This window comes from Thamnophis sirtalis, unplaced genomic scaffold (genome assembly GCF_051295495.1).
Source record: "Thamnophis sirtalis isolate CommonGarterSnake01/CBP01778 unplaced genomic scaffold, rThaSir2_p1.2 scaffold_3, whole genome shotgun sequence".
Lineage (NCBI taxonomy): Eukaryota > Metazoa > Chordata > Lepidosauria > Squamata > Natricidae > Thamnophis > Thamnophis sirtalis.
The window spans coordinates 65,611,911-65,617,910 of NW_028261383.1; positions in this window are offsets into that span (position 1 = coordinate 65,611,911).

Genomic DNA, 6,000 nt, shown 5'->3' on the forward strand with positions numbered 1-6,000 from the left:
CCCTGTCTTATTTTAGGGGAAACACGGTATTAATCGCAAGAAAGAGTAGTGTGGATATTGAACTACTTGTGCTTCATATATTTGAGTAAAACTCAAAATAAATAGGTAAATCAAATATTTATGAGAATGCTAGTGAGTTCTTGTCATGTAAAAGATAAAAAGTTAATTCAAAATGTCCAATTCCTTAAATTTTTTAAGAGTAATAAGTTGAAATGTTTTCAGTTAACTAGAGCATTGGAAAAGCATACAATTCCTTATAAAAACTAAAAAAAAAACTGATTTGAAATAGGGATTTAATTACTTTTTCCAAGGTGTAATTAGTTATGTTTTGTTCACTTCTGGTGTAGAAGTCCAGAACGAATTTAATCTAAAGGAAAAATCTTAGGCTACTAAACTGCCTGAAGGCTTAGTGGGACTTTCTGTTCCCTTCCCTTCATTGTTACTTATAAACTGACCCTAACCGTATGCAGAATTAAACATGATTTGTTTAGTTAGGAATAGTGGTAACTAGGGCAATGGTCTACAGGGGGCATAAAGTAGATCTAGACTAAAAGAAGAAGCAATCTAGTAAAGATACAGTTGCCAATCAGTTGTGTTTGTGCACTAGGTATACACTTGACCCATTTCTTCATATATATTAGCGTGCCCATGAAAAAAGTAACTTTTTAGGTAGTACCATTATAAGATGGTACTATTTAGAAATAATTTACTTGGGTTTGTACCACAGAAACTGGCTATTGCTATTTTTCTCCTCAAAAGACATGGCAATTCCCAGCTTACTTTTAACTTAAAAGTACTTAACTACTTTTAACTTAATGAAATTGCCATACAAAATATTTCTGTATGCTTTAGAAAGTGATTACTATTTTTCCTTTCCAAAGTTGAAGGTATACTAAAGGCTCAATCATCAAGGTGAATTTTTGAGAAAGGATAGAATTTGCCATGAACAAGTTCTATATGAATTTGAATGGAATGTGTGCTCCTTTGATTATCTGATAAATTCCATTGAGAAATCTATTGAAATATGAATTACATTTCTACGCAGCCCAGAAAACATTGGATAACATTGATTCATAGATTCAGCATACTTACATTGAAACTAAGCGTGAGTGTGTCTAAAATCTGTCTGGTATGTGTCTCTTGGATATTAGGGTCTTGAGAAGATTGGAGTAATCCAATATCCTTGTGCAAATAGAAGGGCCCCTTCCATTCATGAAGGAATTTAAATCTAGCCCCACTGAAAGAAGAGGTTGAAGTAAATTTTTGTTGACTTCCTTTTGTTCTGCATCCTCTCACGCTATTTGCTTAATAGACCAGGCAGTGCTATATTTGCCCGGTGTTGCAAGAAAAAACTGACCATCCTTTGAACAAAATTCTAATGAAGCTCTGGATTCAAACCATTATAGTTCAGTATTTCTGTGCCTTAGGACAACAGGAAAGCCTCTTGAAAGCCAAAAATGTTAATATACATTTTAGAGGTTAGATTATGATTTTTTTTAGTATTGTTTTAGATGCCAAACAAATTTTAATATTGTAACATAATTCACTGTATTTTTAATACTTTACAGATATGGAGATATTTTCTAAATGCTTATAATTCCTGTATGAATTAAATTGAAATATGTAAGAAACATCAACATGGGTCAATACTTAAGTAAATCTAGTGATTTTCATGTTTATATACAAAAATTTAAGCCTTTGGTAATAGCTGATATTAGAGTGAATTTATTTTTATGTTGGCATAATTTAGAAATTAACATCAGAATAAAAAGTCATAAAATAATTTTGAATTGCTTATGTTTTTATGCTAAATTGTTTTTGTAAGCCTGTATTTTTTCAAACATTAGCTTCACATCAAGAGTAACAATAAAAATTGTGTACTTTTTTATCCATTGTTATTACGTCCTTGGGATAAAATCTCTTTAAGCTCTTACTACAAAACATAATTGCTAATAAATTTAAATTGTTTGAAATAAAATAACATACAATGAAAATTTAATATCTAGAAGCTTCTTCTGTTAAATTAAATGCAAAGGACTTTAGTTTATAATAATTTTAGTGAATACTGTATATGGAATAAATTAGCTCTGAGAAAAAACTTTCACATGGGTGAATTTAAATGCACTCATAACTTCCTGGGTTTCCAGTGCTATATCAGTCTAAGCTTCCAAATAGTCTTCAATGGCAGCCCCATGTAGAAAGAGTTGCAATAGACTAATCACAAAATGACATCAGTGGTGAAATTCAGCTGCCTCTATCAGCCTTGCCCGAGCGGGTAACGCTGGTGGTGGGAGGCTCTGCCCACCCACCCAGACATCATCATGTCCCAGTTTGGCATGCTCACATTTGCGAACCAGTAGGGAAGATAAGTGAATTTCACCCCTGAATGATATGATTGTGTGCAGTGCCTCTTGCTCCAAAAAAGGATACAATGGCATTGTATTGTGTAATGGCATTGCTGACCATAGCTTCCAACTTGAGAACACTACTTTGTGAACCAGTTCCATTTGGAGGAGCAAAACCTCATCCAGAGCTCTAGAAGAAACTTACTTAGTTTCAAAATCTGTAAATCAACTATTGTGAGGATGAGGCTGGAGTCCAGTGACAGTAATTTTTATCTTTTGTGGAGTGGTCTAATATTTTTATGAACTGGGGAGTTCATTTAGGACGTTAGGAGTTGGGGAAGTTGGGATAATATATATATTTAAATTGCTCTCCTCACTATTGCTGTGAGCCATTCAGAGTTATGGCTAATTATATGGGCAGCTATAAAGATGTCTTGAGTGGTCATTATCCTAATCCTAAAGGCTCAAGGCCTTGGGTCAGGAGCTTCTTCATCTCACCTGTTTGGTCTAGAACAGAGATGTCAACTAGGTGACAATTCAATATTGTAGGCTAACTCTGCTCACATTGCTAGGAGTTTGATTCCTTCTATCCTGACCAGCTCAAGCCTTCTACCCTTCTGAAGTTAGTAAAATGAGGAACCAATTGTTGGGGGCAATATGCTGACTCTGTAAACCGGTTAGACTAGAGAGTGTTGTAAAGCTGTATGTATATAAGTCTAAGTGCTATTTCTGTTGCTATATTGGACACCTTTCTCATGCCAACAAATGACCTCACTTGTAGTTTTATGTGATTGTTGAATAGCTAGGAGCTATTCCAAACCTCACAGCATCCCATATTGGCACTAGCCACTCGAAAAGGAAGGAAATTGCAGTAAAACAGGGGAGAGAGGGAGGGGGAGCACTGATCTTTCTATTCCATTTCTATTGTAATATTCAGGTTGCAATTTTGCAGTACAGAATAGAAATATGTTGAAGTTAGCATTAAGCTCCCTTTCCTTTATACTTGCACTACATTTGTGTCTTTCAATCAATCTTAACTCCTGGCAATTACATTAACAAGTTCATACAGTTTTTTTGGCAAGATTTTCAGAAATGGTTTGTCACTGCCTTGTAAGGGCCAAGATTCAAAAGCACAGCTAGTTTCATGCCTAAAGCAGGATTATATCCAGGTCTCCTGGTTTCTAGTACAGTGCCTTTATCTACTATACCAACATAAATCAGAACTCATTGGATACCATTTTATTACAATTCCACAATCATATTTTAGTGATCTCTTAAAATATTAATAGACTATGAAGTTTGGGCTGAAAGTTTTTCAGTAATATTCCTTAAATCTACTTTAAAAAAACTACTTTTAAAAAAAACTACTTTTAAAGAACTACTGCAAAACATAAAATAATATTTTAAAGAAATATAAAGCTATCCCAAAGGTGCTTTTTCATGAGGCAAATGGACTTTCCTGTTTTTTTCTGAAGACTTTTCGCTTCTCATCCAAGAAGCTTTTTCAGCTCTGGAACATAGTTAAATGTCTGGAGATTCTCAGTCATCCAGGTTATTGTTGTCCCAAAGGTGCTTTTTCAAGAGGCAACTGCACTTCTTATTTCTTTTTGAAGATGTTTAGCTTCTCATCCAAGAAACTTCTTCAGCTCCCACATATAATGTAAAAGGAAGGACTACTAAAAGAAGTTATACTGTACTTCCCAAAAAGTGAAGCTTAGCATGTAATAATTTATTGAGCGTTTGTGAATGTTTCAATAAACATTCATCATGAATCATAAGATTGTTACCCTTCATTAAAATATTTGCAAACATGCCAAAATGCTGAGTGAGAATTAAGAGAAAACCACGGTGAATTTCAGAATAACACATTTAATGCACATAGCGATTATGCATGTATTAATATATATTGACATGGTATTTTTATGTGGATATTTATGTAAAAATAAATTTTATTTATGAGGCTTATATTGTGGGTTTCTCTTGCTGTTTTTAACCAAAACAATATTTAAATTGTTTTATGACTATAAACAATACAATATTTGAGTAGCTGGCTCTTTAGAATATGATAGTCTGCCTATTCATTCAGCTAGACTGTTCAGTTCCTTGATTCACTTAGCAACTGCAGTCATTCACTTAACCATCATGGCAGAAAGATCTTAAAATAAGGCACAATTCACCTAACAACTGCATTGCTTAGCAATGGAAATTCTGGTCCAAATTGTGGTTATAAGTCGAGGACTACATGTATTCTCTGCTGTTGTTGTGTGATGTTGGTAAAGTCAAAGGAACAGGTCTGTGCTCTGCAACTACAAACCCACTTTTCTTTATGGAGCTTCTTGGTTATAGTTTCCTTATTGTTTGCAAAATAAGTGTTTTATAACTACCTCCATATCCCTCAACAATCATTTTAGCCTTTTTGTTGCAGGACTTAACATTTCAGACTTGGTTTCTGGCTGCCAAAAGTTGAAGAAATTGTTTTTATTTTTAAAAAGTGCCATCAATGGGAAGAGGAAGGTCAATCTCTCTGGCTGAGTGAATGAACAAACTATCATATTCTAAAGAGCCGGATACTCAAATATTGTATTGCTTATAGTCATAAAACAATTTAAATATCATAAATGGCAATCACATCACCCTGAGATGCTGCAACCATCATAAATACATGCTGGTTGCCAAGCATGCAAATTTAGTTTGTGTAACTGTGGATATATTGTGAGTTGTTAAGTGAGGACGGTTAGAAATCAGTTATTTTTTCAGTGCCATTGTAACTTTAAACAATTGCTAAACAAATAAGGTAAATTGAGGACTATCTGTATCTGTTTGTGCTCTTGGTCTTTCTAATTCTTTCCTTTTACTGTTTGCCACCCTTGCCATTCTATTGTATTTACTTCATTCTGCCTTATCTTAGGTCACTTCAGGGCTCAGTGCCAGTCCTAATCTCCCCACCTGGTCACTCTGCTTTCCCTTTTACAGTTGCTCACCAAAATCCTCAAGCTGCTGTGCTGCCTCTCCCACCCTTTCTTCTTTTTAAAAAAAGTCAACAACCTCGAAAAATCCAAAACAAGGGATGATTATCCAGATGTCAGCCGTGCCTACCTATCTGAGTAGAGAATGTGAATAGGTCATCATCTGACTGCTTGGAACCGAGTCAGTTTCGGATATGTACTTTGCCAACAGTAAGCACTTTTTTGTGTGTGCAGAAATTGAAATCTGTAACCCAAAGTCCTAAATTACAGCATGACAAGAATGGCAGCTGCTCTAAATGTGACCTGCAAAAGGTGCCAAAACTTGGGTAAAAGAGGGTTGTGCAGACTACTGTAATCAGATTTTTTTTTGTCTTTGGGTATCTGATGGGATTCTTGTGGCAATTATAAACTAAGTATATCAATGGCTGGAGGCCAGCATTTGCTTTGAAGCACACCTGCTTGTCAGAAAGGAAAAAAAAGCAAGAGACACAAAAAAGTAAATCCACAACATGCTTCAATATAAGGAGAAATGTTGCTAGATCCAATGTGATTTAGTCCATTTCTAGGCACAGGGACTAAGTGAATGAGCCAGCACCAGCATATTCGTTTCTGCTATACAAGGACTGTATTATAGGAGAGGATAACACTAACTACACAGCAAACTAGTTGGGTTCATAAATAATAGGGCT